Raw genomic sequence first — 25,122 nt, 5'->3', positions numbered from 1 at the left:
TACCAACCCTTCTGTCCGGCTGCCTCGGGCCTCCTCTTGGTAAACTTGGCGCCAGTTTCCCTGACCCTATGTGGTGCCTTCCTAGCGGGTGTAGCGAAGGGCTGCACCACATAAAATGTCACAGCCTCCTGTTTCTAGCTGAGGGTCATTTCCTGCCTCCACTAGTTTCGGGGACCGGTCTCCCCCTTTGGCCTGACCCCTCCACGCAGGTGGATTCGGGCGTGCGGTGGCGACTCGCCTGTCCGCACCCCTGAGATCCCTTCGCTCCTCGTTCCTGGAGCCTTCTCCGCTCCTCTTCCTTCCTTCTCCCTCTTCCAGGCCTGAGCCTCTGTTACTAGGCCCGCCTCTGGAGCAGAGCTCATGCAGAGCCCCTGCTCCCTGCCACTTCTGCTCAGACTTCTCTGCACTGAACTAAGATGGTGCCCATATTTTATACTCCCTTCTCAATGCACCCAGGAACTGCTTCCTCCCTGCTCCTGCACTACAGGGTTCCCCTTCCTCAGTGTTCCCTCCCCCCACTCCAGCCAGGGACAGGGACTGTCGTGCCCATCTCAGGGGCATATTGGTCGCCCTGCCCCACGGCAATGTGGTGTAATGCATGCAGGTGTCGGGTCCTGATCCACAATACATCCTTACCTGAGAGTGAGATATCACACCTCTGGGTGAGGTGCAATACCTCTGTAGCAACCGAGCCCTCAGGGTGCTACAGTTCCAATTATCTTCAGCCTAGGTGACGTATTGCGATACAGGGCCGTGATTTTGGCTATAAAAGGGTCCCCTAGACCCCTACCCCAAGCTTTTTAAGAGAATCATATATGGCGTGCCAGGAGACTCTATGGAATGCTTTCTCAGCATCCAACGAGAGTATCTAATTACAAATTTTTAACTGCATCTAGCCCAGGAAATACTTTGTGCCTAGTAGCAGGGTCTGCTAGTCAGCGGATTATCCCGGCTGTTAAGCAAGCTACACCACCTGTAGTTTGGACACTTCATTTTTTCAAAGGAAATGCTTCGGGACCACGGGATACTCAGTGAAGAGCATCAGGAGGCACCCCAAGGCATAGGGGCTCGGACTGGCAGTAGGATGCCTTGCGGTGGACAGCCGAGCTCGATCCTTATAAAAGCTTTTTAACTGCAGCAGCTTTAGTGGACGCTACTGGAGCTGGAATTACGCGGCTGCTGGCATGAGACTTGCCCTCCAATAGATCCTTGTAAATGGATTTAAAGTGTATTTATTCAAATTAGAGAGACAATTTAAATTAAAAAGCTTAGAGCTGCCTCCACCACAGGGGGGCTCGCTCGACCCACCAGCGGACAGGCACCAGTATTGGGAGAGGGGGGCTGGCCGTCAGGGTTCACCGCGGCTCTGGCACAAACCCGGCGACACGGAGGTGGCACGGGCAGGAGCGGACTGAACGTGTCGGCTTCTCACTTTTTGGATTTTAGAAGGGCATGACATGCCTATATCTGTGTCTCCCCCTCCTTTTACTCCTCCACCTCTTTTCTTTTCGCATGACTATATGTACTTGTCACTTTTCCATGTGTTAGTTGTGTCTTCTGAGCAGTTTGTCAGCTTTTGGACACCTTTGAAGGTGTTTTCTATGTGTTTCTATGTGTTTTTGTTTGCCTGCCATTGGTTTTAACGGTGTTCGAAGGTGTTCGACGAACAGTTCGACGAACAGTTCGGCGAACACACGGGTGTTCGACGAACCGAACCGAACTCGAACACTACGGGGGTGGCTCAACACTACTCCTGTCTTCATTTGGATAGCACCCCCCACCCATCAGTGTCACACTGGCCTGTGACGTGCATTTCTGGCTATGGAATCCAGCACCTGTGCCCTGCAATCGCGCGATTATACTTACCTATTCTTCCCTTCCATGGGCAGTGGCTTCGTCTTTCTGCGCAGGTGTCTTCAGTAAAATGGTGCCAGATAGCGCTATGCGCATGGCGCCGATTCCGATGCCTTCACTCCTGACCCGGCGCCGGGGCAACGATCCTCCCGGGCAGGTAAGCATATAAGTATGGAGCCGGAGATCGCGGTATGCGTTCAGTGTCTACGCATACCGCCATCTCCGGCGCCATACACTCCTCTTACCTGTAATGACTCCATGCTTTCTTCTTTCTGGAGCCAGACTGTGCAGGCGAGTCGCGCTTGCACAGTCTATAAAGGATTCAGACAGAGGGACGCTTGTAGCGCTATATTAAAGATGTTGTGGAATACCTGTACTAACAGGACGTTCAATGGACCCTCTTTTGCTGTATCATGCACTGCAGTCTGCAACATACACTGCCTGCCTGCCTAGCACGGATTATATGCAGCTAGATTAGTCCTCAGAAGGACTGTTAGTTCAGATGGATATTATTGATATATCTTGTGGAATACCTATACTAACTATAAACAAGCAAATCTCTCCCTGATGCAGCAGCAGCTCTCCCTACTCTGCCTGATTCCAGGGTAGACTGTGATGAGCATGGCGGCGCCCGGTCTTATATACACCTGATGATGCTGTGCGGCCAGCCAATCACTGTAATGCCCACAACCAACATGGCTACGGCATTACAGTGTGTGGCAGGCAATCCCTGCATGTTCATTGGCGCTCTGAAGAGCGCCAAACATGCAGGGAGAGGACCCGGGCGTCGAGCTCTTCGAGCACAGTGATGCTCGGGCGAGTACCCAGCAGTGGCCAGCACGTTCGCTCATCACTAGTCTGGTGCTGATGGCGGTCCTAGTGCTGAATTCATGTACTGATGGTGGCTCTGGTGATTTAATTATGTATTTATGGTGGTTTTGGTGCTGTATTCCTGTTTTGATGGTGGTTCTAGTGTTGTATACCTTTACTGATGGTGGGTCTGGTGATATAGTCATGTAGATGTAGTAATATTTCATTTATTAAGCTTGATACTAGATCATTATAAGGTCAGTGTGTCAAACTAAAAATATAGCCATTTGAATGAGGCGATATATGTCAGTTTATCTAGTGTTTGACCATACATTTTAGACAGCTGGCTGTGTCATGCCTTCAGCATTCAGTTTCATTGTTGAGTTTTTTGAAGTACACAGGCTCCATCTAGTAGCTGAATTTGCCTGTCAGCACTAGTTTTTTGTCCCTCTCTTGCCACCATCCTCTCTCTTTGTAGTGGTGCATTGTGAGAAGAAGGAGCTGGTTTCCTCATACTGGAGTACAGAGGACAATACATCCACCATTCTCTCCCTCTTGTGATAGCATCACTGGTAAGAAGAACTATGAGGCACCTGTTTGCAGCCATCAGCTGCTCAAGACTCTCACCCCTGCATTAGTTAGCTGCATTTATAAGACAGGATAGCAAGCTGGTTTACATATGTTGTTTATGAACTGTTCAGCTATTTTGTAACATGTAACTCTGTGTTACCTGAATGCATGTACTGATTGCTTGTTATTTTATTGCTCCTAGTTTCATCGAAAGTATTTACTAACCTTCAATAAACTGCACAGACTTTAAAGGGAATCTTTCACCCCCTGAGACATTTTTACCTATTTATATGGGCATACAGGTAATAGAATGGTTAAACTATTCTTACCTGTATGCCCATATCGGCGGTCTTGATGTGCAGAAATCGTCTTTCATTCTGTTATGCTAATGATTTCTTCCAGGCTCTGGGGCGTGAGGTGCTTCAAAGAAATCTCTGCCTCCTGTCTTCATTTGAATAGCACCCCCCACCCATCAGTGTCACACTGGCCTGTGACATGCATTTCTGGCCATGGAATCCAGCATCTGTGCCCTGCAATCGCGCAATTATACTTACCTATTCCTACTTTCCATGGCCAGTAGCTTCATCGTCTTTCTGCGCAGGTGCCAGTGAGTCACTGCTACTGAAGTAACAGTGACTCACCAGCAGCTGCACAAAAGAACCAGCTAAGGCAAAGCAGACAGCTGGGGGCTGATATTAATAGGCTGGGAGGGGCCATGGATATTGGCCCCTTCCCAGCTGAATAATACCAGCCCTCAGCTGCCCCAGAAATGGTGCATCCATTAGATGCACCAATTCTGGCGCTTAGCCTCTGCTTTTCCCGATTGCCCTGGTGCGTTGGCAATCTGGGTAATGGGATTGTGGGGTTGATGTTAGCTGTGTAATGTCTGCTGACATCAAGCCCACTTGTTAGTAATGAAAAGGCATCTATCACTTCTGTGTGTCTGTGGTTATTAAAAGTAGGGGGGACCCCACATCGTTTTTTTCGTTAATTAATTTATTATTATTTTTTATTTATTTATTGATAATAAGTAAATAAAAAACGGTGTGGGGTAGCCCCTATTTTTAATAGCCAGCTAAGGAAAAGCAGACAGCTGGGGGCTGATATTAATAGGCTGGGAATGCCCATGGTAACTGGGCCAATACTGGCGCTTAGCCGCGGCTCTTCCCGATCGCCCTGGTGTGGTGTAAATCGAGACAATTGTTTTTGGGGTTGATGTGAGCAGCTGCTAGACACCAAGCCCAGGGATTAGTAATGGACAGGTGTCAGTCAGAAACCCCCATTACGAACCTAGTAGAAAAAATAAACTAACACACAGAAAAAATACTTTATTTGAATAAAGACTCCCCCACACTCCCTCATTTACCCATTTATTAATTAAAAATAAATCCAAGAAGTTCTGACAGTAATCCAATAGTGAAATGTCCGACGACGCTCATTAAATTCTATGGAGTCTCGTTGTGAGAAAGTCCTCAGAACGAGACTTCACAGTTCACTCCCTTTCAGCGTCAGTCACAGAAATTCTCACGCTCATGCCTGCCGCTGACCACGAGTAACCCTATTGAGCCTCGGTCTCAGAACTTTCTTAGAACAAGACTCCATAGGGTTACTCGCGGTTAGTGGCAGGCTGTGTCTGTTTTCTTTTTAACTATTCACTTACCGGGTTAGTAATCGGGGTGTCTGATAGACGTCGCTCCATTACTAACCTCTGAGCTTGATGTCAGTGGACATTACACAGCTAACATCAACCTCAAATTTTATCCCACTTGCCAACACACTAGGGCAAGCAGAATGAGCCAGGAAAAGCGCCAGATTTGGCAAATCTAATAGATGCGTCTTTTCTGAGGTGGCTGAGGCCTTCTTTTTTTATGCTAGGGAGGGCCAAATATCCATGGATCTTCCCAGTCTGAGAATGCCAGCCCCCAGCTGTCTACTTTACTTTGGCAGGTTATCAAAAATGGGGTTGACCCCACACCACTTTTTAAATTCTTTATTCAAATAACTAAAAAAAATGGCGTGGGGTCACCTCTATTTTTGATAACAAGCCATGATAAAGCAGACAGCTGAGGGCTGCGTGCTGCAGCTGTTAGCTTTACCTGCGCTTGTTATTAAAAATAAGAGGGAACCACGTCTTATTTTTTTTTGCTAACATGGTATGCCGACCTATCACAGCCACGCTAATACTTGGTGCCGGAAGTTCCCATACCAGAAAATCTTGTTGATTGACTGTGCTGCAACCTTTCAACAAGCTTTATTAGTCTGCCGAACTCAAACAGTTAATCGGAGGTACAGTAAGAAGTCTGTATTCGGGTTCACTCATCCCTAGTGGCATATGCTCCATTGATTTCATTTTTCTTTATTGTACTGATGAAAAAGATTTAAGCTCTGCACGTGGCTATACCTGGTTGGCCCATAGAAAATAAATAGATTTGTGGTGAACGGCCACAGCTCATGACCTCTATGGGCACTTGTCCATTTCATTGGACTATGGAGGGTCTGACAGTCATGGCGGAAGCTCTTGATCTGATTAAAATCTCAATATGCCTAAAGGGAATAACTACCCTACCCAACTCCTGACAACTCTTTTAATAATAGAAGTGATGTCCTGGCATGTCCTCCAGAGCAGGATAACACTAAATATGGAAGATTACATTTTCATCCCAGGACTCTTGTAACGAGGATCTTATTTGTAGGGGAAATGTTTCTGGAACCATAAACGAATAAAATGCCTGTCTCCCTACACATCAATAAATAAGTGCAGTGTACGGCTCAGCATATAATCAAATGGAAAATTACAAGATGGTTGTATGGGAATTTCTATATTTCTATGATGTATGGAACATATTTCAGTTCTCCCCAGTTTCCTTCCCCAATTACACTCACAAGTGCTGTTGTCATGGATTTTCTGCTTGTGCTGCTGTTTCTTCTTTCTTTCTGCATTTCCGCAAGAGTAAATAAGTTCCAGGCTGATTATAAAGGGAGTTTAGGCTAGATTAAAAAGCACGAATCTCGCTCATTTATTTTCCTATTGGAAGTATATATATTTTAAGGCTATTTTTTTTTTTTTTTCACCTGCTCATCTTTTAATTCAGACTATTTTCCCAGTTGCCAGCTTCGCATGACTGCGGATGAAAAGACGAAAAAGCACAACTTGATTTATGAACTTTTAATGGAAAATCCCCATGGGTTATGTATAAATCTTATTTATAGCTGGGAAAGGATGTAATAGACTTGCAATATATTTTCGAACCTTGGGAGTACGGAGACACTGTCCTGGTTAATCCATTAAAAACACAAAGCAGCTCATGATGACTCTGAAACAGAATTCTGTTAACCCATTGGTTACAATGCTCGAGGAATAAAGCAGATCTCTGCATGAGAAGAAGACAAACTCCGACCCAAATATTATACAGATTATTTTACACCAACACACCTTCATCTGTCACCCAAAGAATTCATCCAATATATGATGATTATTATTATTAATATCATATTACTATTAGTATTTTAGAGATATGGACATTATTTATCTCTTTATAGAGAGGCTTAAAGTTCTTAGATCCCAATACAAAATCTTTAATAGGGCTCCTACCTACAGTACCTTGTGCTATTATAATACTGATGGCTTGCTACATATCAAAGGGGTCTTTGAATCACCTCAAAAAAAGACAGCATGGCTGACTACTACCTCTGCACCTCCAATAGTCAAGTCCATGTATCTACCATCTATCTATCTACAAAAAAAACAAAAACTGGCCTGTACACCTTTAGTATTAAATTAACGTATATGTGCACCCATATTCTATGTGGACAATATACTTACAAATACATACACCGTGTTTCAGCACACTGCGATTCATGAATACATGAACTCCAATATTGATATACACGTAAAAATTAACAGTTAAATTTTTTTTATCAAAAAAAAAAAGCATCTTATGAAGGGCCATCATTAATCACAGTGTGTAGGTGCATGTTCCCATTGGCCAATAAACAGACAAAACCCAAGATAAAAACATAATAAGCTAATACCCTGCCGTAAAAAAATAAACAGCAATAGTGCATGAGAATAATCTAGGGTACTTAGTAGGGTTGAGCGAGTATGTTCTGTCCGAGTATGCTCGGGCCGAGCTCCGAGTATTTACAGCTGCTCGGTGGTATGGTTATATCGCTCCCGTGTGCATGATTTGCAACTGTTTGACAGCTTTATTACATGTGAGGAATGTGTAAGAAATAGACATTCCTCACATGTAATAAAACTGTCAAACAGTTGCAAATCATGCACACTTGGGAGTGATTCAACCATATCACCGAGCAGCTATAAATACTCGGAGCTCGGCCCGAGCATACTTGGCGAAAGGGTTAATAGAACATACTCGCTCAACACTAGTACTTAGTTAACATAATTTAAAAAAATGTAAAAGTCATCCCACCACGTCAAGGTGCACCCAAATCGGGATGGTCTTAACCTCTTGTATTAAAACCTTACCAATTGTCAAGTGACATAAAATGTGAGTAAGGGCTGAGACCTGGCTAATTGACGCCCAGCCATGGGGAACTACATGAATGTAATGTCCAGCTCAAAGAAAAGGGACTCCACACCCTTATTTTCACAGAGTGCAAAAAAACTGAATCAAAAACCTAAAGAGATGAACTGGAATATAAATTGGTATACATGCAGCGTGTAGGCGCATGTTCACACTGGCCAGTGAAAAGACAAAACCCAACATAAAAACAAAATAAGAAAGTTCATTAAGAGCTAAGCCTGGGTCCTTATCTCTTCCCTAATTCATTTGAGTCCTGTCTGGGCACATGCAGAATTGAGTCATTAGAGAAATCTCAAATATACACTTTATGGTTTTTACGTATATAGGAATAGTGGAGTTCATGTACATTAATCACAATATGCTGACACTCGGGGTATATGTTGATCTATTATCAGCTTGTATGGTTTGTAATCAAAATTATTCAGCCCCCATTGCAAATTAGGTTTATTAGCAAAGGTTTCTGCTGTTTGCAAAAAAACAAGTAGCAAGAACAATGTAAATAGGTCAACCCAACATATTCTCCAAATTCAATACAAAAGGCCACTTTTAATGACTATTGCTATCTAAGAATTATGCAGCATCTTAGTGTGGCACATTTGGCTGTTAAAACCAGCTGTAAAAGTAATGAATAGCCAAACACTAGCTTCCGGCAGCATTCCTGAGTCATCTTAGCCTATTACTCATGAACAGTTGCCTAAATTGTACTAATATTCATAGGTTTATGTGCTGCAACCTCCTTCTTTGAATTTCATCAAATATTTTCTATGGGGTTCAAGTCTTGGAGTTCAGGCATGGAGACCTTGGGTGTTTAGCATGCTCCGCCGTAGGAATCGTGAACAGCACACCACATCTGAGCACAGTCTGATCACACTGACAGAATGGAGAAGATGGAAAAATTTTTGTCCTCCATCTGCTCCTCATCCGAGAGAATCGAATCACACTCTGATCAAACTCTGATTAGAGTTTGATCAGAGTGCCATGTGCACATAGGCGGATTATAATGAGGGCAATCTGGGCTACCCCCGGGGGGCCCATGGCCATATTGCCCTCACTATAATATGTGCGGCGCGGCGCCGCCAATGCGGCACACACCGGCAGGCAGAGGCAGGGGGGCCCCCGGACCCCTCCCCCAGCTGCTGCGCAGGGCCCCTGCTTCTTCTTCGGCCGGGCCAGCACTGCACCTGTTAACTTCCCTGTGTGCTTGTGCTGGCCCGCCCGTGTCACAGCTAGGAGACACGGCCCTGTGCGCGGCCGTGTCTGCTAGTGTGAGGTCACGCAGTGCGTGCCCTGCATTGCTGTACCGGAGGGATGGTGAGTGATGTGTGTGTGCGTGCATGTCACAGAGTGTCTGTGTGTGCCGATATCATTGTGTGATGTCTGTTTATATGTATTTTTGTGTTTCAAATGTGTTTATGCGTGTATGTACAGTACAGACCAAAAGTTTGGACACACCTTCTCATTTAAAGATTTTTCTGTATTTTCATGACTTTGAAAATTGTACATTCACACTGAAGGCATCAAAACTATGAATTAACACATGTGGAATTATATACTTAACAAAAAAGTGTGAAAAAACTGAAAATATGTCTTACATTCTAGGTTCTTCTTCTTGGCATTCTCTTGATGAGCTTCAAGAGGTAGTCACCGGAAATGGTTTTCACTTCACAGGTGTGCCCTGTCAGGTTTAATAAGTGGGATTTCTTGCCTTATAAATGCGGTTGGGACCATCAGTTGTGTTGTGCAGAAGTCAGGTGGATACACAGCTGATAGTCCTACTGAATAGACTGTTAGAATTTGTATTATGGCAAGAAAAAAGCAGCTAAATAAAGAAAAATGAGTGGCCATCATTACTTTAAGAAATGAAGGTCAGTCAGTCCGAAAAATTGGGCAAACTTTGAAAGTGTCCCCAAGTGCGGTTGCAAAAACCATTAAGCGCTACAAAGAAACTGGCTCACATGAGGACCGCCCCAGGACAGGAAGACCAAGAGTCACCTCTGCTTCTGAGGATAAGTTTATCCGAGTCACCAGCCTCAGAAATAGCAGGTTAACAGCAGTTCAGATTAGAGACCAGGTCAATGCCACACGGAGTTCTAGGAGCAGACACATCTCTACAACAACTGTTAAGAGGAGACTTTGTGCAGCAGGCCTTCATGGTAAAATAGCTGCTAGCAAACCACTGCTAATGACAGGCAACAAGTAGAAGAGACTTGTTTGGGCTAAAGAACACAAGGAATGGACATTAGACCAGTGGAAATCTGTGCTTTGGTCTGATGAGTCCAAATTTGAGATCTTTGGTTCCAACCACCGTGTCTTTGTGCGATGCAGAAAAGGTGAACGGATGGACTCTACATGCCTGGTTCCCACCGTGAAGCATGGAGGAGGAGGTGTGGTGGTGTGGGGGTGACACTGTTGTGGATTTATTCAAAATTGAAGGCATACTGAACCAGCATGGCTACCACAGCATCTTGCAGCGGCATGCTATTCCATACGGTTTGCATTTAGTTGGACCATCATTTATTTTTCAACAGGACAATGACCCCAAACACACCTCCAGGCTGTGTAAGGGCTATTTGACCAAGAATTAGAGTGATGGGGTGCTACGCCAGATGACCTGGCCTCCACAGTCACCAGACCTGAATCCAATCGAGATGGTTTGGGGTGAGCTGAACCGCAGAGTGAAGGCAAAAGGGCCAACAAGTGCTAAGCATCTCTGAGAACTCCTTCAAGATTGTTGGAAGACCATTTCCGGTGACTACCTCTTGAAGCTCATCAAGAGAATGCCAAGAGTGTGCAAAGCAGTCATCAAAGCAAAAGGTGGTTACTTTGAAGAACCTAGAATATAAGACATATTTTCAGTTGTTTCGCACTTTTTTGTTAAGTATATAATTCCACGTGTGTTAATTCATAGTTTTGATGCCTTCAGTGTGAATGTAAAATTTTCATAGTCATGAAAATACAGAAAAATCTTTAAATGAGAAAGTGTGTCCAAACTTTTGGTCTGTACTGTATATGTCTGTATATGTTTGTGTGCGTGTGCGTGACTGCGTGCGGCCTCCTCCCGCTGTATCTGGGGGATGCTGTGCGGTCTCCTCCCGCTGTATATGGGGGGCGCCATGTGGCCTCCTCCCACTGTATCTGAGGGGTGCTGTGCGGCCTCCTCCCGCTGTATCTGGGGGGCACCGTGTGGCCTCCTCTCGCTGTATCTGGGGGGCGCCGTGCGACCTCCTCCCGCTATATCTGGGGGGCCTCCCGCTGTGTATAGATGGTTACGTGCGGCCTCCTGCTGTGTATAGATGGCTATGTGCGGCCTCCCGCTGTGTATAGATGTCTACTTGCGGCCCCCTGCTGTGTATAGATGGCTACGTGCGGCCTCTCGCTGTGTATAGATGGTTACGTGCGGCCTCCTGCTGTGTATAGATGGCTCCATTCGGCCCCCTGCTGTGTATAGATGGCTACATGCGGCCGCCTGGTGTGTATAGATGGCTACGTGCGGCCCCCTGCTGTGTATAGATGACTATGTGTGGCCCCCTGCTGTGTATAGATGGCTACTGCGGCCCCCTGCTGTGTATAGATGGCTACCTGTGGCCCCCTGCTGTGTATAGATGGCTATGTGCGGCCCCCTGCTGTGTATACATGGCTACGTGCGGCCCTCTGCTGTGCATAGATGGCTACGTGTGGCCTCCTGCTGTGTATAGATGGCTACCTGCGGCCCCCTGCTGTGTATAGATGGCACCGTGCGGCCTCCCACTGTATATAGATGGCTACGTGCGGCCTCCCGCTGTGTATAGATGGCTACGTGCGGCCTCCCGCTGTGTATAGATGGCTATGTGTGGCTGTTAGAACCTTGCTCTTAGGTTTTTTTTCCTTTGCTGGTCACATGACCTTGTTGGCCTATTTAATCCTGCTCCGCCCTTCTGGCTTTGCTGGACTTCATTGTATATCTACTTTCTAGCTAGCCTGTGCTCTGTGTCTTGCTCTGTTAGTTTGCTTGGTCTACTGACCTCTATGTTCTATATATTTTGTTTGTTCGTCTGTCTGCTACTATTTCTGTTAGGAGGTGTCCCATATTCCTCCCAGTCCTTAGTACTTGTAGGGATTCCTTCCCCACATCTATAGGTCTCCGTACAGACTAGCTTAGGACTTTAGCAGGTCTGATCGCAGGATCAGGTTCCCTGTTACATCGTAGGGATTAAGCTGAGTTCTATCGTAGGGACAGATCTCCTCTCTTTCCTTAGCTCTGGTAGCAGAACATAACAGTGGCCTCCCGCTGTGTATAGATGGCTCTGTGCGGCCCCCTGCTGTGTATAGATGGCTACGTGCGGCCTCCTGCTGTGTATAGATGGCTACGTGTGGCCTCCTGCTGTGTATAGATGGCTATGTGAGGCCTCCTGCTGTGTATAGATGGCTCCGTGCGGCCTCCCGCTGTGTATAGATGGCTACGTGTGGCCTCCTACTGTGTATAGATCTCACCGTGCGGCCTCCCACTGTGTACAGATGGCTATGTGCGTCCTTCCGCTGTGTATAGATGGCTACATGTGGCCTCCTGCTGTGTATAGATGGCTACGTGCGGCCTCCCACTGTGTCTAGATGGCTACGTGCGTCCTTCCGCTGTGTATAGATGGCTACATGCGACCTCCTGCTGTGTATAGATGGCTACGTGCGGCCTCCTGCTGTGTATAGATGGCTACGTGCGGCCTCCTGCTGTGTGTATAGGAGGATTATGTGGCAGCTCATATTGTGTGTAGGGTCTCATACTGTATATAGGGGATGTCAGCTCAATATTAAGTCATACAATTAATGTAAAAAAATGATTATAATATATTAATATTGTGCAAAATTAATTTCACGTGAACTATCACATGATCTATCAAAGGGTTACATGTGACATGTCACGTGATACATCAGGTGTGTGTGTGTGTGTGTGTGGGGGGGGCCGCGCCTTCTAAACTGCCCGGGGCCCTTGCTACTCTTAATCCACCCCTGCATTTGCATAATCGGTCCGATTCTCTGGGATGACAGAATCTACAGCCATCTCATCCTAGCCTTACTTTGCAGTCGGTGACAGTTTCCTTTCTCTGCCACATCCGGGTGCTGTACCAAATACTTAAAATGCATGTCATAAAGGGGTTGAATAATTCTGAGACTGCAGTATTAACTATATGTCAGTTTACATTGAATTTGGAGAAACTACTTATTATATTAGTTGTGTCGACTTATTTAAATTGTTCTTGTTTGGTTAACCGCAAACAGCATACAATTTGTCAAATTTTGCTAATAAACTTAATTTGGAAAAGGGAGTGAATAATTTTGCGTGCAATCTAAAATCTATCTATCTATTATCTATCTATCTATCTATCTATCTATCTATCTATCTATCTATCTATCTATCTCATCAAGAGAATGCCTAGAGTGTGCAAAGCAGTCATCAAAGCAAAAGGTGGCTACTTTGAAGAACCTAGAATATAAGACATATTTTTAGTTGTTTCACACTTTTTTGTTAAGTATATAATTCCACATGTGTTAATTCATAGTTTTGATGCCTTCAGTGTGAATGTACAATTTTCGAAGTCATGAAAATACAGAAAAATCTTTACATGAGGTGTGTCCAAACTTTTGGTCTGTACTGTATCTATCTATCATCTCCATATATCTTAGGATTTCTTCTCTTAGTCTCTATCAATCTCAGTTGATATTTACAAATGGAAGTACAAGAAGTTATCTTTCCCCAGAGAAGTAGATGCAATACCCTCTACAAATATGTTCTATCCTTATTATAGATTTTTATGTGATCCTAATTTTCATCAGGAGCCTTTATCTCTTTCTTTCTAGGCAGCTCGTCTGCCCCTAAATCTCCCACACAGGAGAATCAAGCTGTTGTCTCCACTCTAATTTATTGCAACCAAGAGGCTAAGAAGCTACATAATTAAAACAAAGATTTCCGATCGCACATCAGGTGTGAGGCTGAGCGCGCTCCTATTTATTTCATTATTGTGGATTTCGCCTGTTCTCTGACTTTTTATGTTTCATGTTTTCTAGCAGTTTCCAGTACTGACAGCTGCCAGTCACCTGCAGTCACCCACTGCCACCCCTCTGCCCCTGACCAAAATAGTCACTAAATCTCCAGGGGACATCCAAAAAGTGTTGTTATGAGGGCAGACAGTGTGACAACTTCAGAACTACAAGAATATTTTTTGAAAACCTTCCTCTAACTTCGAGGAGACATCACATCATCATTATAAATGCTACATTTAATTCACTGAAGAATTTGACACATAAATCCTCTTTTAATGTGATATCCATCTTTTTATTGTTTTAATTCATCTCAATAACAATAAGAAGAACCAACTTTACATAATCTTAATTAAAAATAAGTGGGAACGTTCATTGTGATTACAGCGCCTGTGTGGACCTATGTGTCTCCATGGTTACAGACTACAAACACACCCTATGTAGTCAGATCCTGCTGCAATGAACTTCCATCAGCCCCTTCTTCTTGCTAAACTTCCATATATGTTAGAGACCGAAAACTTTAAATACAAGGGAAAACAAGCAACTCTGGACATTATATAGGTCCAAGCCAAAAAAAACTGATCCACTAGTCAAACAAAACAGGAGATTTAAATATAATCTTTATTTTTTGTAGGATTCTATTTTATTGAAGTGCTGCCTCCATCTCCTGTCATGTTAGGAACTATATAGAAGGGAATATGACTTTAGGATGTGACTACAAAAGGTTTTGTTGGTAGTCTGTAACCATAGAGACACATGGGTCTGCATAGAAGCTGTAGGGGCAGCAAGGTGGCTCAGTGGTTAGCACTGCAGCCTTGCAGCGCTGGGGTCCTGGGTACAAATCCCACCGAGGACAACATTTGCAAGGAGTCTGTATGTTCTCTCTGTGTTTGTGTTGGTTTCCTCCAGGCTCTCCAGTTTCCTCCCACTCTCCAAAGACACACTGATAGGGAATGGAGATTGTGAGTCCTAATGGGGACAGTGTCAATAATGTCTGTAAGCGCTGTGAAACTAATGGCACTATATAAGCAAGAAAAATAAATAATAGAGAGAAAACATTGTGATAGATTTTATCAAGACTATTTGTAAATGTGCTTTTTATTTATATACAGTATAATGCATTGGGAATTTAACAAAATGTAGTATGAAGATAGGCAACATATTGTTTCCATCATTCAAAATTAGGGTTCACTTGGTTTCTGTTAGTTACTTAGAACAGAAAAAACCCCATCCAGGCTAAATTAAGTTTAAAGTCCAGGTTGTCCAGAAATAAAGGGGCAAAAACCCTGATTCCAGTGATGTCTCACTTACTGGACTGCTTACTGTAGTTTTGATAAAAATCAGGGTTTTTTTTTTATCAGCAGGAGATTATCACTAGAGGATTGCTGCCATGCAGTCATACATAGTCATGAGCTCTGTGTAACTCCTCCCCCACCACTGATAGGAAGCTTTCTGCCTATGCACAGTGTACACAGAAAGCTGCCAATCAGTGGTGTGGGTGGGGTTATACAAAGCTGAGCATTCGGAGAACTGCTAGATCTGCAGCAGAGAAAACACGGATTTTATCAAAACTGCAGCAAGCAGCCCAGTAAGTGATGCATCTCTAGGAACAGGGTCTTTGCTCCTATTCCATGCCGCTCTCAGATGGGGTAGCAGAGACTTGCTGACAGATTCCCTTTAAGCTATTATAATTTGGTGTCAAAGAAGCCCGACTCACAATTGTTTTAAGAGGATTACAGAATGCGGGGAATAAGAACAAACAGTGAAACATAAAGATCAGCTTATCCTGAGTTACAATGTTATACAGTTTGACCTCCAATGTAAAGTTTCTGAGCACTTGCTGGCATAGACAATAAGGCTCCGTTCAGCTGTCAGCGTAAAGCAGGACACACATTCAGCTTGGATTAGCAGCGATGCCAGGAGCAAATCTCTGTAGTGAGGAACATTTTATCGAGGTGATCAAACAACGTGATGAAAAGAGGCCCTTTTCCACCTGAACAGCTGCAAACTTTTCATCTCCGGGCCGGGGAAAAAACCTTGTCAGATTAAAACAAGGTATTAAAATAAATAGCTGGGCCCTTCCGAAGTCGACTGGAAGAAAATGTGGAAATGTCAATCAAGAATGAAATCAGAAAGATCATGTAAGGCAGACTGCTAATAAATGTGACGAGCAGATTATTGGAAATTAAGCAAAGTTCATGGCTAAGATGAGATCCGGCATTGGCTGATGCTTCCTAAATGATGGCGATCCGGCAGACTACGTATCAACCAATAATAATGATATCATTGATGAAAATGATGCTCTGTTTTCCACCCGGGATAGTCATGTAAGTCATAAGGACCTCAGAAGCAGACCCTGAGGTTGTTATGGGCACCTTGAAGGCAAGGGCGCAGGTTAGATAGGCAAGAACCGGCACAGGCCTCGAATCTCCAGAGGAACTTCATTCTAAGCCAACTAAGGGAAGAAAAATTTTGCTGAAAGTCATGGGAATACCACTCATAGAGAAACAATCACTAGAGAAAGCCTGGCAACATAATGGAAGGACTCTTTGAATCTTTGTATGTTGCCTCCTCTGTTCTATACATGTTAGTGTTGTTATTGGGCAGAAGATGGCTTTCAGAAACATTTGCCAGTTGTGATGCTAGAGATGTTTTGGGTTTTAATATTTTTCTGTTGAAAAATGACAAACTTAAAGATATTATATTATTTTAAACAGCTTGTCTCAACTTCTTAAATGGGGAAAATGCAGACTTTTTCCTACATACAAAAAAATATAAAGTGTCATGTTAAACTCACGTTTGTTTCCTCATTGTGCAATATGATTCATGTCGGATGCACCACACAAAAATTGAAAGTAAGATTTCCATATAAACTCATTACATAATTTCCATTTGCTTAGCAGGAAACAGAAGTCACCTCATTGAAGAACCTCACCTTTCATTCATTTTATTTCAATCTGAGTTCTGTTGTTGTATTGCTTGTCCATATTGTCATCAGATATTAATCTACAACACTACCCTTCATAATACGCATTCAGCCCATGCACAGATTAGATTATTAGTCATGAATGTTTTATTTATTTATTTATTTTAACTAAAGTAGATATTACTTTTTGCATGTTCTTGTTTAGAAATTTTTATTTTCATGAGGGGATGAGGGGAATCTGTCAGCAGGATGAACCCTCCTAAGACGTCTATATGGGGTCTAGGTCATAGAAAGTTGAATACAATGACACCTTGATATCTGTAATCTGATGTCTTATTCCAGGCAAATCCATGTGTTTTTTTTTTACCTGTAAATGAGCTGTTTAGGACTATGGACTGGATCCTGAGCTGCATGAGATTCTGCCTCCAGATATTATTATAAATGAAAGGATGCGTTACCAGTGTAAGACATGCAACTAACACAAAACAGTAGAACTGAACTGTCTCTCGCTCTAGAGCTCTGCTGTATAATAACACTGGCTTCCTGTGAGTTGGAGGAACCTGCAGCTGTGTTAGATATAATCACACACAGCTCTGCAGTAAAAGCGGAGAGCAACCATCACACATCACACTGATAATGTCCCCTTTATTTTATATGAAGCTTTGGATGCGGATTCTCATGCAGATCAGTGTCCGGCTTATAGTCCTGAACAGCTCATTTACATATTCCTATGATAAAACAAACAGGCAAGAAAATGTGTTCCCTCACACAAACAAATAGCTGTGAGTCCTTGCAGTGTCATCTTTATATTTATTTATGCTTCCTCCCCTGAGGATCTGTCTGTGTTTGTGCGACCATGAACTGCAACACTTCTACATGTTAAGACACAATCATAACACAATACATAGCAGGGGCACATTTATAAGATTTTCTCAGCACAGGAACATTTTTCAAACACATCTAATTGTGGAGCGTATTAATGTCTCAAGATCTGTTCATTAAAATGTACTTTAATTGCGGAACAAAAACTTCTCCATTGGTTCTGAAATGTCTTTTTTTTAGAACCTTCTGGAGCTTTCCTGAATTGTCACATTCTTGGCCACAGTTAAAATTTATTATTAAAAACTAACCATTCTATTGGTTGGCATTTGAGAAACTTTTCTTCACTGACTCCCTCCTGGTGTGAGAAAAGCCTCTAGATTTCAGGCCAGCTTGTCGATCAGCTGCCCACAGTGGTTCCAACATCAGTTATTTAAGGGGTAATTTTGTGGCACTTACTAATATACAAGTATTACAGGTTCTCCTTCTGCACTTGTAAGGACAGCCCTCATCACAGATAGCACAGCTCTTCATTTCTAAAAATATAGGGGTATGTGACCAGACCCTTGCACAGTTCCTTTCAATTGGATGAGACTGATGGACAACTCTGGTCACATGATGCATTTTAAGAAGAGGAGAACTGTGCAGTCTGCGAGGAAGGCTGCACTATCAAGGAGGAAAAGCCATTGTAATAATATATTAGTAAGTACTACAAAATCATGTCCCTTAAACATTTATTAAAAAAAAATACAGTGGTCAATCCCTTTAAATGCCAGTATTTAAATGAATGGATGAAGTGGGTCTGTAAGAATTAGAGCGGGTGGGATCAATTCTCCATTCTAGCTCATGGAGGGGGGCATGAGATGTAATAATAATTATATAATAGAGCATATAAGGGTTCATTGCCTAACTGTATGTTAATCCGGGGGGTTTATTTTGCCCAAAATGCAAATATTCCCAACTGCATCTATGCTGATATTAGGATAGAAAGTGCATTCCCTTTAAGTGATGGGTAGGCATGAGGTGGGAGAACTAGTGTGTGAGGCTGCAAAAGAAACTATTAGGAAACTGACAGTGATAGAAGCCAGAGGCAATTTAAAATTTTTAGACAGTGGCACAGATTTTTGGTTGCCATGGTAACCATTTTTTTTTGGGTTATACCCCTGCCTTATAGAATTTTGTATTTGATCATCATTTAACACATAAGTGAAATATATACCTTGCCGGAAACAAATGACGAGTCCTGCATAGTTATTTGGCTTACTTTAACACGGTCTTGTAGTGTTATATCCTTATTGAAGCATTACAGGAAAATACGAAGGAAATTCAGCACAATTAAGGGTTACTGACAAATTGTACGAAAATCAACTCATTAGAAATGGCTGGGTATAAATATACAGCATAGTCCGGGTATAAATGGCCAAACAAGTAATTGAAATAAATAGCCATGATTTGTGTATTCACCAACACAAAATAATAGGAATAAATGACTGAACGCACTTATTATGGTGGTAGAAAATAAATGAAGTAACAAGCGCCATAAATAACGGATTTACTTAAGTTATTTTTATGTTATTTGTAAATTCAGGAAATCATTCAGAGCACGCTGTCCATAGAAATACCGGGGGATATGTACGGGTATTAATGGCTTGTATATTCTGTTCTTAAATTAGAATAACAGTATGAACGTCCGTATGAAGATATTTATAGGGCACATTTATTATGTTTAATGGAGCCATATTTTAAGGTATTTTAGCTCTCCTGTTTGTGAGGCTTTATGTTACTGGAAAATAATAGTAGCAAGTGAATTTGCGCTGAGGTGCGAGATTTCTTTTAAAGGCTGTGGCCCTGATTCACTAAAGCAAAAACTCCAGAATTCTGACGTTAATCACTTTGAAAAGTTGCAAAATTTGTTGCGCAAAAATTTAGTGGCTTTTGGAGTTTTTATGCCAGTTTCACTCAGCTCTGTAAAATGTACAGATCAGGGGCAGAACAGGGACAGAACCTGACAGCTCATCTAATACATGACAAGCAGCAGCATTTCTTATGGCAGAAATTTTATTCCAGTCCCTGACTGGAATAAACTTTGTTGTGAGGCACATGGAGGCATATGCAACTTTTCAGACTCTCATGATTCATTAAAGGGAATCTGTCAGCAAGTTTTTTCTATTTAATCTGATATATATATGTCCCTTATCCCCGGCCTCATCCTGGTAAATACATCCCTTATCCTGGGCCCAATTCTGGTAATATGTCCCTTCTCCTGGTATATACCATATTTTTTGGACTATAAGATGCACAGGACCATAAGGCGCACCTAGGTTTTAGAGGAGGAAAATAGAAAAAAAAATTAAGCAAAAAATGTGGTCAAGATGCACTGTTAAGGGGGAGGGGGCCTGCTGCTGACACTGGTATAGGGATAATGTCCCCCAATTCTGTTAATATCCCCCATCCTGGTACATATGCCCCCCTTTCCTATTATACGTGGCCCCCCACCCCATCCTGGTATGCATGGCACCCAGGGCCGGCTCCAGGTTTTTCTGGGCCCCGGGCGAAAGAGTCTCAGTGGGCCCTTTTAACACATACACGATTCATGATGCACAGATACGGCGGAGAAATATATATATATAGTACACAGGGCCCAGCCTGCCACCTCATCCTTCACATATGCAGACATGCGCACGCACACACGGTACGCAGACACGCGCACACACGGTACGCAGACACGCGGGCACACACGGTACGCAGACACGCGCGCACACACGGTACGCAGACACGCGCGCACACACGGTACGCAGACACACGCGCACACACGGTACGCAGACACACGCGCACACACGGTACGCAGACACACGCGCACACACGGTACGCAGACACACGCGCACACACGGTACGCAGACATGCACACACGGTACGCAGACATGCACACACGGTACGCAGACATGCACACACGGTACACAGATATATACACATACAGACAAACACATATTTTTACACAAATTCTTAAAGACATATATAAAACAGACAAATATATATACACAGTCATACACACTGACATTCACATACATGCACTCACACAGACCCATTACAAGTATTTTTAATATGGGGATTGGGGAAGCCTCACTCACCTGTCCCCGGTCCAGTGTCCTGTCCAGCAGCTCCTCAGGTATGGGGCAGTGCAGGGCCCCCGGCGTGTCACAGACTTCATGGCCCTGGACCATCAGAGGGGTCCACTTGCGGTCGGGTCCGGGCCGCTCCCCAGCCATCTGTGCAGGACCTCCGCTCCGACGGTGTTTGATGGCACTCCCCCAGACATGGCTGCGCGCTGTGCGACTGTGTCTGCTAGTAATGACGCAGCAGGGGCGACACACAAGCAAAATTAAAGGTGCAGTGCCGTCGACCCTGCTATGTCATTACTAGCAGACACAGCCTGACAGCGCGCTGCCATTTCTGGGACTGGGGGAGTGCCGGCAATCAAGCAGCGCCTGCGTCACTGAACAGGTGCCGAAGATGCGGCCATGGCCCCGACAGTGAGTGGGCGGGTGGGTGTGTGGGCCCGGCCCCGACAGTGAGTGGGCGGGCGGGTGTGTGAGCCCGGCCCCGACAGTGAGTGGGCGGGTGGGTGTGTGGGCTCGGCCCCGACAGTGAGTGAGTGGGCGGGCGGGTGTGTGGGCCGGGCCCCGACAGTGAGTGGGCGGCTGGGCCCCTCTGATTTTCCAGGGCCCCGGCACTTGCCCGGGTACGCCGGGTGCTGACACCGGCCCTGATGGCACCCCTCTATCCTGATATGCGTGTCACCCCTCCAACCTGGTATGCATGGCACCCCTCCATCCTGGTATGCATGGCACCCCTCATCCCTATCCTGGTATGCATGGCACTCCTCATCACTATCCTGGTATGCATGGCACAGCAATCCCCATCCTAGTATGAATGACACCCCTCATCCCTATCCTGGTATGCATGGCACCCCTCATCCTGGTATGCATGGCACTCCTCATCCTTATAATGGTATGCATGGCACCCTTCATCCCTATCATGGTATGCATGGCAAACCTCATCCCTATCCTGGTATGCATGGTCCCCTCATCCCAATCCTGGTATGAATGGCACCCCTCATCCTTATCCTGGTATGCATGGCCCCCTCATCCTTATCCTTGTATGCATGGCACCCCTGATCCTTATCCTGGTATGCATGGCCCCCTCATCCTTATCCTGGTATGCATGGTCCCCTCATCCTTATCCTGGTACGCATGGCTTCCCTAATCCCCATCACGCTGCACATAAAAAAATAAACAATCTTACTCACCTTCCTTCTCTCTCCTCCAGCGCTGCGTCCTGTCTGCCCACACTGAGCTGGCCATGTGAGCCGCGCATGGCGTCACTGCCATGCTTGGCTCACAAGGTGAGATCAGCTGTTGGAAAAGTCACTGCTCCCCATGCCGGGACTGTGTGCGTGGGGAGCAGTGACTTCATGCTAATTAATAGCCGCACACATTGTAGCCGGGTGATCGCGTGTGCCCGCTAAAATGGCCATGAATATTCACCCCTCTCCACTCTCATGGGTGTGGAGAGGGGGTGAATATTCATGCCCTTTAATAGCGGACACATGCGATCGCCCGGCTGCAGCAGGAGTAACGCTGCGGCTACACTGTATGCGGGCTATTAAGGACAATGAATATTCACTACTCCCATGGGCGTGGGGAGCAGTGAATATTAATTTTCTTTAGCAACGGGGACAGTGTAGGCTGCAGCAGGCAGCTGTTGCCTCCTGTGCCCCACTTCTCCGCCGCTACCGCTCCCCTCACACCCCACATAGTATATATATATATATCCCCACCCCAACATTCGGACTATAAGACGCATCCCCCATTTTCCTCCTTTGGAGGAAAAAAGTGTAGTCCGAAAAATACGGTATATACCCCCCATCCTGGTATATGTCTCTCATCCTGGTATACAGTACAGACCAAAAGTTTGGCCACACCTTGTCATTTAAAGATTTTTCTGTATTTTAATGACTATGAAAATTATACATTCACACTGAAGGCATCAAAACTATGAATTAACACATATGGAATTATATACTTAACAAAAAAGTGTGAAACAACAGAAAATATGTCTTATATTCTAGGTTCTTCAAAGTAGCCACCTTTTGCTTTGATGACTGCTTTGCACACTCTTGGCATTCTCTTGATGAGCTTCAAGAGGTAGTTACCGGAAATGGTCCATTCCAGGTTTAGTAAGTGGGATTTCTTGCCTTATAAATGGGGTTGGGACTATCAGTAGTGTTGTTCAGAAGTCTGTTGGATACACAGCTGATAGTCCTACTGAATAGACTGTTAGAATTTGTATTATGGCAAGAAAAAAGCAGATAAGTAAAGAAAAACGAGTGGCCATCATTACTTTAAGAAATTAAGGTCAGTCAGTGCGAAAAATTGGGCAAACTTTGAAAGTGTCCCTAAGTGCAGTTGCAAAAACCATCAAGCTCTACAAAGAAACTGGCTCACATGAGGACGGGACAGGAAAGGAAGACCAAGAGTCACCTCTGCTTCTGAGCATAAGTTTATCCGAGTCACCAGCCTCAGAAATCGCAGGTTAACAGCAGCTCAGATTAGAGACCAGGTCAATGCCACACAGAGTTCTAGCAGCAGACACATCTCTACAACAACTGTTAAGAGTAGACTGTGCAGCAGGCCTTCGTGATAAAATAGCTGCTAGGAAACCACTGCTAAGCACAGGCAACAAGCAGAAGAGACTTTTTGGGGATAAAGAACACAAGAAATGGACATTAGACCAGTGGAAATCTGTGCTTTGGTCTGATGAGTCCAAATTTGAGATCTTTGGTTCCAACCACCGTGTCTTTGGACGACGCAGAAAAGGTGAACGGATGCACTCTACATGCCTGATTCCCACCGTGAAGCATGGAGGAGGAGGTGTGATGGTGTGGGGGTGCTTTGCTGGTGACACTGTTGGGGATTTATTCAAAATTGAAAGCATACTGAACCAGCATGGCTACCACAGCATCTTGCAGCAGCATGCTATTCCATCCGGTTTGCGTTTAGTTGGACCATCATTTATTTTTCAACAGGACAATGACCCCAAACACACCTCCAGGCTGTGTAAGGGCTATTTGACCAAGAAGGAGAGTGATGGGGTGCTACGCCAGATGACCTGGCCTCCAGAGTCACCAGACCTGAATCCAATCGAGATGGTTTGGGGTGAGCTGGACCGCAGAGTGAAGGCAAAAGGGCCAACAAGTGCTAAGCATCTCTGGGAACTCCTTCAAGATTGTTGGAAGACCATTTCCGGTGACTACCTCTTGAAGCTCATCAAGAGAATGCCAAGAGTGTGCAAAGGAGTCATCAAAGCAAAAGGTGGATACTTTGAAGAACCTAGAATATAAGACATATTTTCAGTTGTTTCACACTTTTTTGTTAAGTATATAATTCCACATGTGTTAATTCATAGTTTTGATGCCTTCAGTGTGAATGTACAATTTTCATAGTCATGAAAATACAGAAAAATCTTTAAATGAGAAGGTGTGTCCAAACTTTGGGTCTGTACTGTATGTCCCTTATCCTGGGCCCCATCCTACTAATATGTCCCTTATCCTAGGCCTCAAGTAATATACAAGTAATATGTCCTTTATCTTGGAATACGTATAAAATCCCCCCAAATTTTTATTTCTTACTTGGATAAAACATAGTGAAAATCTCAATCCATACAATTTTTTCACTATGATTTGCACTGTTTTATCCAAGTAAGAAATACATTTTTTGGGGGATTTTATATGTCGATTTCCGGTGAGCTGAGTCATCTTGATCCTTCAATCTACATTGCTAAGCGCTGTCAGAGCGCTGACTGCATGATCCTGGATCCATCGACTTCACGGAGGGTGAGGTGTTTTTTTCTCTTTTTTTCGCTGTTCTTTAATGCATAGAAAAAATAAACCATTATACTCACCTTTCGCATGCTCTCTCACCACACGGCATCCTCTTCTGAAGCCGGTAGCTGACTTCAGCATACAAATGAAGGGAGCAGAATGTTATGCATCTGTTGGATTTGAAATGGGTTCAGAGCCATCAAGGAATTCTGTAGTTTTCCATTCTGGTCCAGCCAGAGATGATGCTGCTCAGCATTTTCATCAATCCCAACACCTAGCTGGTGCACAAGATGGACGAGTTGTTTCCTGGGTCTTTATCCCTAGCAACATGAAGCGTAGGTTGCGGAGGGAAACAGGGCTGCTACAGCCTAAGTCCAGGATTCTCTGCACTGAGCATGCCCGTGACATGGCGGACCGTGATTGGTGGTTTTGGAGTCAGCTGATCCGGTGACCTGGCGCCGCCTGATTGGTCGAGGGTGACGTCACCAATGGTGCGACGGTGGGCAGGGCTTAATCTTTAAAAAGCCCGCCCACAAACATGGCGGCGCGCTCTGATCAGTGAGCAGTTATGCTGTTGTATGGACGCTTGGTCGTTTGAGCTCCACGTGTGCTATAGTTGAAATAGGCAGGTAGTTTGGTCTGGCAGTCTGGCTCTTACAAGGGGGTCACCATACAGCCCGAGCAGTCTGCAGACGCCATATTCCCGG

At 44.4% G+C, this 25,122-nt stretch overlaps 1 long non-coding RNA gene across 1 annotated transcript; it reads left to right on the top strand.

The window, feature by feature from the left end:
* Window positions 1-3,125: 3,125 nt before the first annotated feature.
* LOC141166712 (uncharacterized) lies at window positions 3,126-18,705 on the top strand. Its single transcript, XR_012251341.1, has 3 exons — window positions 3,126-3,236; window positions 13,611-13,734; window positions 13,818-18,705. It is a non-coding gene; the product is annotated as an uncharacterized lncRNA (long non-coding RNA).
* The last annotated feature ends 6,417 nt before the right edge of the window (window positions 18,706-25,122 follow it).

The sequence above is a fragment of the Phyllobates terribilis genome, unplaced genomic scaffold (assembly GCF_046119375.1).
Source record: "Phyllobates terribilis strain yellow unplaced genomic scaffold, ASM4611937v1 Scaffold_11__3_contigs__length_659146591, whole genome shotgun sequence".
In the NCBI taxonomy this organism is placed as follows: domain Eukaryota; kingdom Metazoa; phylum Chordata; class Amphibia; order Anura; family Dendrobatidae; genus Phyllobates; species Phyllobates terribilis.
Note: the sequence above shows the minus strand (reverse complement) of the source record. Positions and strands in the feature narration are given on the sequence as shown.